Consider the following 12,881-nt stretch of genomic DNA (forward strand, 5'->3'; position numbering starts at 1 on the left):
AGTTATATACCATGTGGTTGCAAAGCTTTTGATGTTTTTCACTTAACACTGGTTTCCAATTGCACTTTTAAGACAGTCCCTAAACTGCGACTAAACGGAGAATCAGCTATTGAAATGAACGTAAAGTCACTTTCTGAAAATGGAACAGAAAAGAGAAAACAAGGGCTGTAGCTTGGTCACTATCGTTAGCTGATTCAGAATATGTCATTTACAATGTATCATCCTAGCATGTACTGTTGAAGAGGTATTGACGAGCAAAGTCTGAATGTATCTAACTTTACCGTAGTCCCCATGGTACCCCGCATCAGCCCTTTCTTTCAATGATAAATAAAAATATGAAATTCAGGTCAAATTATATTCTCCTTTCTAGAAAAGTGAAGCCTAATATTTTTACATATATTTAAAAAACAGTGCATTCGAGAAAGTATTCAGACCCCTTCTCTTTTTCCACAATTTGTTACGTTACAACCTCATTCAAAAATGTATTAAATCGTTTTTTTACTCAGTACTTTGTTGAAACACCTTCGGCAATGATTACAGCCTCGAGTCTTCTTGGGTATGACGCTACAAGTTTGGTACAACTATTTGGGGAGTTTCTCCCATTCTTCTCTGCAGGTCCTCTCAAGCTCTGTCAGGTTGGATGGGGAGCGTCGCTGCACAGCTATTTTCAGGTCGCTCCAGAGGTGTTCCATCGGGTTCAAGTCCGGGCTCTGGCTTGGCGACTCAAGGACATTCAGAGATTTGTCCCGAAGCCACTCCTGCGTTGTCTTGGCTGTGTGCTTAGGGTCGTTGTCCTGTTGGAAGGTGAACCTTCACCCAAGTCTGAGGTCCCGAGCGCTCTGGAGCAGGTTTTCATCAAGGATCTGTCTGTACTTTGCTCCGTTCATCTTTCCCCCTGATCCTGACTAGTCTCCCAGTCCCTGCCACTGAAAAACAAAGAGTTCAATCTTGGTTTCATCAGACCAGATAATCTTGCTTCTCATTGTGTGTGAGTCCTTTAGGTTCCTTTTGGCAAACTCCAAGCGGGCTGTCATGTGCTTTTTATTGAGGAGTGCCTGATTGGTGGAGTGCTGCAGAGATGGTTGTCCTTCTGGAAGGTTCTCCTATCTCCACAGAGGAACTCTTAAGCTCTGTCAAGGCGCTTCTCCCCCGATTGCTCAGTTTGGCCGGGGGGGCAGATCTAGGAAGAGTCTTGGTTGTTCCAAACTTCTTCTATTTAATAATGATGGAGGCCATTGTGTTCTTAGGGACCTTCAATGCTGCAGATTTTTTTGTTACCCTTCCCCAGATCTGTGCCTTGACACAATACTGTCTCGAACCTCTACGGACAATTCCTTCGACCTCATGGCTTGGTTTCTGCTCTGACATGCATGGTCAACTGTTCGACCTTATATAGACAGGTGTGTGCCTTCCCAAATCATGTCCAATCAATTTAATTCAACACAGGTGAACTCCAATCAAGTTATAGAAACATCTCAAGGATGATCAATGGAAACAGGATGCACCGGAGCTCAATTTTGAGTCTCATAGGAAAGGGTCTGAATACTTATGTAAATAAGGTGTTTTTGTATATTTTTAATACATTTGAAAAAATTTCAACAAACCTGTTTTTTTATATGTCAATATGTAGTATTGTGTGTAGATTGATGAGGGAAAAAAATTATTTAATCCATTTTAGGATAAGGCTGTAGCGTAACAAAATGTGGAGAAAGTGAAGGGGTCTGAATGCTATCTGAATGCACTGTATGTAAATAGTATGCATGATTATTTATGGTCATTATATTTATATTGCTATATATGAGTAATACATAGTTCATAATATATGGTGATATTGCAAGAAATGTAATTAAACGCATGTCAAATGCAATAGAAAAAGGCACACAACACAAACGATCAAGACGAAAACATTTATTGTTTCCCTTTGTGAGCTCAGAAAGTCACTGGAAGGACTCTTCTGAAAAACTAAATATAATGTACAAATTGTCTCTGTGCACTTATCTGTATATGAAAATAAGGTCTTTAAGCATGTGACAGACTCAGTGAAAAAAAAATCTACAAAAGATGAAGAATTAGGGGTTAATGTGTGACTACCCAATGAGGCCAGGTTACCTGATTTGGTTGGGCACCACTGTTGGCAACGGTTCCATCGGCCTCAGTGGCAGTTAGGTGAATTACAGGTTAGGACAACAAAATTGACAGGTGAGGATAATTAAAGTAGCAGGTTAGGTGAATTCACATGGCAGGTTAGGAGAAATAGGTTAAGGTTAGGAAAAGGATTAGGGTAAGGCTTAGCTACAATGCATCCCGACCAAATCTGGTAGCCCAATCTAAACGTGATTCCAAGATTGAGTAGCAGTGGGATGTGTCTTGTCCTGTGTTAGTGTGTAAATAGTCTGTCTTTAGTTTTTTCCAATATATTTTAATCTTACTTTCCATCTACGAACTAAACATACTTTCCTGCAACCCGCCTCACCCAATGTGGTACGATCTGCTATTTTTTTTATTCCTCATAACTGGAACCTCCATCAGCAGCTAGCCAGCAAACTAGCTACTAGCTACTAGTCATTGTTTGCCACTGCTAGCGGTCTTCACCTTTAGCTCGGACACTAGCCAGCTTTAGCTCGGACAATTACCTGCCAGTCTGCACAGCGCGATATCAACCCAGAGCATATCGGACTGCTTTTCTCCACCATATCACCGGATTTCTGCCACAAGCTCTGGACCATTTCACCAGATCATCGCAGCTAGCTAGCTGCAACCGAGTGGCTACTGTTGGCTAATGCCTCTGTCGCGAAGCAAGCACCAGTTAGGCTTGAGCTAGCCTCGAGCTAGGCCCATCTCCATGCCAGCTGATGGAGTATACCAGCTAATTCTTGGGCTACAATACCTCTGTTGCCAAATGGCCTGGACCCTTTATTGTCGATACAGAGCCCCGCCGATCCATCACAACTGATCTGCCGAAGAAATCGTCCGATGTGGTCTCAACAGGCTTTTCCATTGCGATATCGCCGAAGACCCATCTGCTAGCTCTGGCCCGCCAGCATTCCGAATGCAGTGTCTCCAGCACGCCTAGCATAGTAGCGACTACCGAACAGCTCCCTGACTCACCTATTGCTGCTCATTGGACACTTCTTTTTCAGGGAAGTCAGGAACCAATATACACAGTCAGTTAGGAAAGCAAAGGCTAGCTTTTTCAAACAGAAATTTGAATCCTGTAGCACTAATTCCAAAAAGTTTTGGGACACTGTAAAGTCCATGGACAATAAGAACACCTCCTCTCAGCTGCCCACTGCACTGAGGACAGGAAACACTTTCACCACCGATAAATCCACTAATTGAGAATTTCAATAAGCATTTTTCTACGGCTGGCCATGCGTTCCACCTGGCTACCCCTACCTCGGTCAACAGCACTGCACCCCCCACAGCAACTCGCCCAAGCCTTCCCCGTTTCTCCTTCTCCCAAATCCAGTCAGCTGATGTTCTGAAAGAGCTGCAAAATCTCGACCCCTACAAATCAGCCGGGCTAGACAATCTGGACCATCTCTTTCTAGAATGATCTGCCGAAATTATTGCAACTCCTATTACTAGCCTGTTCAACCTCTCGTGTCGTCTGAGATTCCCAAAGATTGGAAAGCAGCTGCGGTCATCCCCCTCTTCAAAGGGGGGGGACACTCTTGACCCAAACTGCTACAGACCTATATCTATCCTACCCTGCCTTTCTATGGTCTTCGAAAGCCAAGTCAACAAACAGATTACCGACCATTTTGAATCCCACCATACCTTCTCCACTATGCAATCTGGTTTCAGAGCTAGTCATGGGTGCACCTCAGCCACGCTCAAGGTCCTAAACGATATCCTAACCGCCATCGATAAGAAACAAAACTGTGCAGCCGTATTCATTGACCTTGCCAAGGCTTTCGAATCTGTCAATCACCACATCCTCATCGGCAGACTCAATAGCCTTGGTTTCTCAAATGATTGCCTCGCCTGGTTCACCAACTACTTCTCTGATAGAGTTCAGGGTGTCAAATCGGAGGGCCTGTTGTCCGGTCCTCTGGCAGTCTATGGGGGTACCACAGGGTTAAATTCTTGGACCAACTCTCTTCTCTGTGTACATCAATGATGTCGCTCTTGCTGCTGGTGAGTCTCTGATCCACCTCTACGCAGACGACACCATTCTGTATACCTCTGGCCATTCTTTGGACACTGTGTTAACAACCCTCCAGACGAGCTTTAATGCCATACAACTCTCCTTCCGTGGCCTCCAATTGCTCTTAAATACAAGTAAAACTAAATGCATGCTCTTCAACCGATCGCTGCCTGCACCTGCCCGCCTGTCCAACATCACTACTCTGGACGGTTCTGACTTAGAATACGTGGACAACTACAAATACCTAGGTGTCTGGTTAGACTGTAAACTCTCCTTCCAGACTCACATCAAACATCTCCAATCCAAAGTTAAATCTAGAATTGGCTTCCTATTTCGCAACAAAGCATCCTTCACTCATGCTGCCAAACATACCCTTGTAAAACTGACCATCCTACCGATCCTCGACTTCGGTAATGTAATTTACAAAATAGCCTCCAATACCCTACTCAATAAATTGGATGCAGTCTATCACAGTGCCATCCGTTTTGTCACCAAAGCCCCATATACTACCCACCACTGTGACCTGTACGCTCTCGTTGGCTGGCCCTCGCTTCATATTCGTCGCCAAACCCACTGGCTCCAGGTCATCTACAAGACCCTGCTATGTAAAGTCCCCCCTTATCTCAGCTCGCTGGTCACCATAGCAGCACCCACCTGTAGCACGCGCTCCAGCAGGTATATCTCTGGTCACCCCCAAAACCAATTCTTCCTTTGGCTGCCTCTCCTTCCAGTTCTCTGCTGCCAATGATTGGAATGAACTGCAAAAATCTCTGAAACTGTTAACACTTATCTCCCTCACTAGCTTTAAGCACCAGCTGTCAGAGCAGCTCACAGATTACTGCACCTGTACATAGCCCATCTATAATTTAGCCCAAACAACTACCTCCCCCTACTGCATTTATTTATTTATTTTGCTCCTTTGCACCCCATTATTTCTACTTTGCACATTCTTCCACTGCAAATCTACCATTCCAGTGTTTTACTTGCTACATTGTATTTACTTCGCCACCATGGCCTTTATTTCTCCCTTATCTCACCTAATTTGCTCACATTGTATATAGACTTATTTTTCTACTGTATTATTGAATGTATGTTTGTTTTACTCCATGTGTAACTCTGTGTTGTTGTATGTGTCGAACTGCTTTGCTTTATCTTGGCCAGGTCGCAATTGTAAATGATAACTTGTTCTCAACTTGCCTACCTGGTTAAATAAAGGTGAAATAAAAATTTTAAATAAAATCATCTGCACATCTAGTGTTAATGCTAAATTGTCATTATTTTGCCACTATGGCCTATTTATTGCCTTACCTCCCTAATCTTACTACATTTGCACACACTGTATATATACACTTTTATATTATGTTATTGACTGTACGTTTGTCTATCCCATGTGTAACTCTGTTGTTTTTGTCGCACTGCTTTGCTTTATCATTGCTAGGTCGCAGTTGTAAATGAGAACTTGTCCTCAACTGGCCTACCTGGTTAAAGGTGAAATAAAAAGTTTATTTTTTATTTTTTATTTGTTTCAGGAAACTAGGCATATGTCACATGCCACTACTTCACAAGAGGCATTTATTTTAATGTAAACATTTATTTTTGATCAAAATGCGTTTTTTGGCAGAAATGCCTTCTGTAACGTGTGAACTTTCATGTGCCTTAATAACAAACTTCTATGCCATCTGTAAATACAAATAAAATGGTTAAATTATGAGCCTAGTTGGTTTAGCCACGGAAAAAGACAGGAACCTTTATGCTAGCCATGATTGTCTGAGATAACGGATGGGCTGGACATGCTGAGAGATGAGTTCAGATTGGTCTGCCATGTAGCATGTCCATAACATCAGCTGCTCACTATGTGTAGATAATCCTTTCTACCGCAGCTTTTTTGAAAGATACCATGAAAAACTGCAAAAGTGTTGCTTCTGCTCTCAACTTTCTCGAGGACGATTGTGGCATACTATTATGACACGATTGTGTCATACTCTCTGACTCTGAAAATTAATCAGGCAATGAGGAGATTTAGGTCAAAACATTTTCATTGAAGCAGATATTGTGGAGTCTTCTGCTGACAATGATGGGGAAGAAACGGTGACCAATCGTGTTGTTGTCATGGAAGAAGCTGACTGAGTTTTGAAAATTTGTGGAATGCCCAGTACAAGCACAGTATGATAGCTAAGGATATGGAGAAAATTCTGGTGTTTGAGTGCGAATATGTGGAGGGCCGAAAAAAGAAGACAGAAGACTGTTGTATAAAACACTTGTCTCCGGTTTACATCTTCAAACTAAGGGCAAACATGGCATCTGTGACAGAGAGGGAGATGTTGTTTCTAACTTTGTCAGAAAGTTGTTTTCATTGCAAGTTAATGCATACTGTTAGCAAGCTAGCTAACGTTAGCTGGCTGGCTTGCTAGCTAACGTTACGTGTATGATCTGTGTAGTAATATTATTTGTATCTCAGAAAGCCATTTGCATTGCTAGTTATAGCCTAATGTTAGCTAGCTAGCTAACATTGAACTTAGTTGGTTAGCTTTAGCTACCTGGAGATTCATGCATGGTGGCTAGCTATGACAATCAGTATGGGTTGGGATTATTGCCAAGTTCAAAACAACTGGGAACTCGGAAATCTACAACTTCCAACTTCAGTTCGTTCAAGACAATGGGGAACTCAAAAATATATATATTTTTTAAAATAAAAACAAGCTCCGACAGGAAAAAATAATTTTGAACTGTCGTCCAACTCGGAATTTCAACTCAGGAACTCGGGCCTCTTTCTAGAGCCCCGACTTTCCGATCTGAATATCACTGACATCCTGATTTGACTTCATATTTTTCCAAGTTCGCAGTTGTTTTGAAAGCACCATTGGGTTCAATGTTTAGCTAGCTAGCTACATGTCTAAACAAAAGACTCTACTTTGCCAGATGATTACGTGACTCATCAAATTAGCCCGGTGTGTCTGGGGGTGATTACGGTCATCTATTGTATTTCATGAACATGTGTACATGTTTAGACAATAGTGCCCCATCCACTTAGGTGGATGTGGCTGGGCGGTGGTTATAGACTTTCTTTCACATGACCCATACAACTGTGTCTGGGTAAGAATCATCTAATAATTATAAAATATTTATACAATATTTATCTGGACACTTTCTATATTGCTACTATGCAACTAACCATTTCACTGTACCGTTTACACCTTCTGTATCCTGTGCATGTGACAAATAAACAGATTTTATTTAATATAGTGTGTGTTTACAAGAGGCGGTAATGTGAAGCACAACATCACCTACACCAAAGTCAGATTAGGATATAGGCCAATGACTAGATAGTGTATTTTTCTTCTACTTTCACCACTTTAAGTCTTGAAATATTTGGTTATTAACTGCACTACCTTACTCACTCTGTTTAGCACATGGCCTCACATGTGAATCCTCAAAGAGATGGGTGGGGCTAAGGCTTAAGAGGTTGTGAACGATGCTGAATGGGTGTAGACAAAGAAGAGCTCTCCAGTAAATGTACCAAAACATTCAAGGGCCATTTTCTCAAAAGTGGGGTTACAAGTTTATAAACTTTCAAAGCAGAATTACTTTCCCATTATTCCTCAACTGCAGTGTATGATATACAATGTTCTAGCTCTGAACCTCTACTCCTTTATCCAATGTAAAAAACACAATTTCAAATTTTGCTACATAGGACCGGATCGAGCTGTTCGGTCATAAATGTTAATGAACATCAAACTTATACCTACAATGCAGATTCCTTGACCTCCAGTGTCTAATTTTAGACTCACAAGTTGACAGTTCCCATGTGGATAATGCAGGGACAGAGAGTCAGTAAAACAATTCCACACATCAGTGAGCTAAATTATTCAAAATGCTAACTTCCATTGGATGGGGTTTGTCCATAGGCAGTTAGGCTCCAGATCAGAAGGCTCCACTGCGGGGAAAAATCTGTAGCTAACCAATTCTAGCTATATTGCTGTCAGAGAAACCCAGCCCTCACTAAAAAGCTAGCTAGCAAGAAGCATATTGCTTTGCGAGCAACATATACCATTAACTAGCTAGCGTTGGCAATACAATTATATCTAACACATATGAAATCAATGCTTTAATATCCCAAAAAGTCTTACCTTGGTCAGTTACACTGCATGTTCTGGTGGCAAGCTAAAGGAGCTAGCTAACTAACTAGATGTGTTAGCTATCTCGGTGAAAACTCTTGCTTGCAGGCAGTTTAAGAAAATATCTTCTTCCTATGTCACCCGCCAGGTGAAAAACACATTTTAAATTAATGTTATGATTATATTATCAAATAAAATGCCATTATCCATGAGAATGATTTTTGGTGCTGACACCTGCCCTTCTCCTTCATCTGGAGAACTTTCAAAATTACAACAGCTGCTCTGTTAGTTGGAGGTGGGCTGGGGGCAGAGCTTAGAAGCATTTCAAATTGTGATTGACAGCTCAGGAGAAATATATTTCTAGGTTCATGTATCTCTTTTCGAAATTAACATAGCTAATATTAGTATGTTTAATAAATGGCAGGTAGCCTCAATAGTTGCATAATTAATTAATTTTATAACTTTTGCATGCAAACCCCACTTTGGGAACCTAATGCCAAGCTACCAGAGGTCAATAGACTCAACATTAAACAATTCAGCATGATACATGTGGCGCAAAAATATATTTAATATATATACATTTTCTATATTTACATATATTTTGTGATGTGCTCAACCTCTATATTTAATGAATATATTCTGGAAATGTATGTTAATACATGTTGAATTCCCTGCATATATGTCACATATTATAATACATGAGTTTTCCATATGGGCAAACAATTAGTGTGTAGAAGATACTACTGTAAAAATCTGTGTGAGCTGTGGAATAGCAGAGTTTCCTGCACTTTGTAACACAGTGATGCAGCATTCAAGCAGCCTTACTCACCAACAGCTTTTTTTCTTTGTTTCTTTCTTTCAGAAACTCTGACTGCAATCTTTTTTCGTAAGGTAAGAGTTATAAATAAATGTGTGAATGACAGAGAGAGAGAGAGAGAGAGAGAGAGAGCGAGAGAGAGAGAGCGAGAGAGAGAGAAACTACAGTAAACTATTGCTCTCGTGAGACGTCAACCAAAGACCACGTTACCTAATTTCGCATGTCACAAAATGTGGTTCTGATGAACGCACTTCCCAATGGAAAAAGCTACAATGGAAAAGTATCCTATGCATCCAGTGTACTTGCCTAAGAGAGAAAGTTACCAGGCAGGACAGTTAATTCGTTCAAGGCGCCCTATATGCTGCTCCTTGATCTGCGCGGTGAGGTATGGGGGGGGGTGCAGCTTCGTGAGCAAAAAGCCTTCAGCGCACGGAGGGCAATATAACGTGACGCAAGACGACTTTTTGGTTGAGTACCAAGTGAATCATCAATGCAGTAATTCCAGATTGACTGTACAAACATAATAGAATTCATAAACATTTACCGTTCCGAAGCTTTGGTGAGGTGGCTACCTTGGAGCTTTCATGTTCGTTAACTGCTGCTGTGCTGTGCTCCTGATTGAGCTCTCACCTTAAGTAGCCTAGGGTCTATACTTGGGTCTGGTGACCTCTCGTGGACGTTTGGAGCCTTTCCATACTGTAGATGTCACAACCAACGCCTCGAACACACTTAAAGTGTTTTGCGAAAAATGGTAACCTGCAGTTCAACATTCACTTTCTGATACCATTTCTGTAAAGCAGCCTACGCATACAATTTTATAGATAAGTTCGATAAATCCAACATATTCACCACGTAGAAGCTCTGCAACGCAATGCAGCAAGGCAAAGGCAGCGTTCCATTGGAAATTAATGTACTTCTGGTGTACCCCTTACGCAAGGACACTGTCGGTGTGATCAAGGTGTAAGTGCAATATGGGTGCATCCCACAAATATCTCCTTTCTCCTGAAGTGTGCACCAGGTAAGTACTTTCCACAAATCTAAACACATTGGATTGGTGGAGGCAATTTGTGTTGTGTTGTGACAAGGTAGGGGTAGTTAGGACGACGAGCACGCTAATGATCTTCCCTGCAACGGTTTCTGACAGTTTGTGCAGAAATCTTTCGGTTGTGCAAAGTTTCATCAGCTGTCCCTGTGGCTGGTCTCAGACAATTCTGTGGGTGAAGAAGCCGGATGTGGTGGTTCTGGGCTGGAATGGTCAAAAGTGGTCTGCAGTTGTGAGGCCAGTTGGACGTATTGCCAAATTCTCTAAAACAACGTTGGAGGCGGCTTATGGTAGAGAAATGAACATTCAATTATCTGGCAACAGCTCTGGTGGACATTCCTGCAGGCAGCATGCCAATTTCACACTCCCTCAAAACTTGAGAAATCTGTGGCATTATGTTGTGTGACAAAACTGCACATTTGAGGGTGGCCTTTTATTGTCCCCAGCAGCTTCTTGATATGCCACACCTGTCAGGTGGATGGAATATCTTGGCAAAGGATAAATGCTCACTATCAGGGATGTAAGCAAATTTGTGCACAACAATTTTGAGAAATATGCTTTTTGTGCGTGTGGAACATTTCTGGGATCTTTTATTTCAGCTTATGAAATGCTTTAAGTTATGTGTTTATATTTTTGTTCAGTGTACTTGATTACTGATTTCCCCCCTTCTCTCTTTCTCACGAATATACACCGATAGGACCGTTCACACAGTTCAGTCACTCAGCCATATCCAGTGGACATGATGCTATAAAGGTCCTGCACTACCACCTCCTACAACATCCCGATGAGAAGCATTAACCCTAGCCCCATGACTGTAAGTCTGCATATCTCTCTAACCCTGCTGTACTCTACTTTGCTGAGACAATATGACTCTAGAACAGTTTTACAGTATTTTACAAATTGAATGCTCAACTGTGATTATTCTCTCTCTCTCAATTCACATGTTAACATTGACAAAGCAAGTGGAATAAACAATCACAAATGAACATTTAGTTCTCCCTTTATCTCTTTCTCTCCCTCTCTCTCTGTCACAATCCTCTTCCTGGAAATGACTGGACCAAAGCGCAGCGTGGTACGTGTTCATGATATTTTATTTAATCAGAACACTTGAACAAAAATAACAAAGAGAAAAACGAACAGTTCTGTAAGGTAACTAAACTATACAGAAAACAACTACCCACAAAACATAGGTGGGAAAAGCCTAAATATGATTCCCAATCAGAGACAACGATAGACAGCTGCCTCTGATTGAGAACCACAACCGGCCAAACACAAAGAAATAGAAAACATAGAAAAAAAGAAACTAGAATGCCCACCCTAGTCACACCCTGGCCTAACCAAAATACAGAATAAAAGCCTCTCTATGGCCAGGGTGTGACACTCTCTCTGTCTTGACAATCCTCACAGTTCACTCACAGATGATACAGTTGAAGTCGGAAGTTTACATACACCTTACCCAAATAGATTTAAACTCAGTTTTTCACAATTCCTGACATTTAATCCTAGTAAAAATTCCCTGTCTTAGGTCAGTTAGGATCACCACTTTATTTTAATTTAAGAATGTGAATTGTCAGAATAATAGTAGAGAATGATTTATTTCAGCTTTAATTTCTTTTATCACATTCCTCAATTAGTATTTGGTAGCATTGCCTTTAAATTGTTTAACTTGGGTCAAACGTTTCGGGTAGCCTTCCACAAGCTTCCCACAATAAATTGGGTGAATTTTGGCCCATTCCTCCTGACAGAGCTGGTGTAACTGAGTGAGGTTTGTAAGGCCTCCTTGCTCGCACACACTTTTTCAGTTCTGCCCACATTTTGTCTATGAGATTGAGGTCAGGGCTTTGTGATGGCCACTCCAATACCTTGACTTTGTTGTCCTTAAGCCATTTTGCCACAACTTTGGAAGTATGCTTGGGGTCATTGTCCATTTGGAAGAGCCATTTAAAACCAAGCTTTAACTTCCTGACTGATGTCTTGAGATGTTGCACCAGTCCCTCCTGCAGCAAAGCACCCCACAACATGATGCTGCCACCCCCGTGCTTCACGGTTGGGATGGTGTTTTTCTGCTTGCAAGTCTTCCCCTTTTTCCTCCAAACATAACAATGGTCATTATGGCCAAACAGTTCTATTTTTGTCTGGCTCTTTTATGGCGGGTTTGGAGCCGTGGCTTCTTCCTTGCTGAGCGGCCTTTCAGGTTACGTCGATATAGGACTCGTTTTACTGTGTATATAGATACTTTTGTACCAGTTTCCTCCAGCATCTTCACAAGGTCCTTTGCTGTTGTTCTGGTATTGATTTGCACTTTTCACACCAATGTGCTTTCATCTCTAGGAGACAGAACACGTATGCTTCCTGAGCGGTATGATGCCTGCGTGGTCCCATGGTGTTTATACTTGCGTACTATTGTTTGTGCAGATGAACGTGGTACCTTCAGGTGTTTGGAAATTGCTCCCAAGGATGAACCAGACTTGTGGAGGTCCACAATTATTTTTCTGAGGTCTTGGCAGATGTATTTTGATTTTCCCATGATGTCAAGCAAAGAGGCACTGAGTTTGAAGGTAGGCCTTGAAATACATCCACAGATACACCTCCAATTTACTCAAATTATGTCAATTAGCCTATCAGAAGGTTCTAAAGCCATGACATAATTTTCTGGAATTTTCCAAGCTGTTTAAAAGCACAGTCAACTTAGTGTATGTAAACTTCTGACACACTGGAATTGTGATACAGTGAATTATAAGTGAAATAATCTGTCTG

This window comes from Salvelinus namaycush, chromosome 1 (assembly GCF_016432855.1).
Source record: "Salvelinus namaycush isolate Seneca chromosome 1, SaNama_1.0, whole genome shotgun sequence".
NCBI lineage: Eukaryota > Metazoa > Chordata > Actinopteri > Salmoniformes > Salmonidae > Salvelinus > Salvelinus namaycush.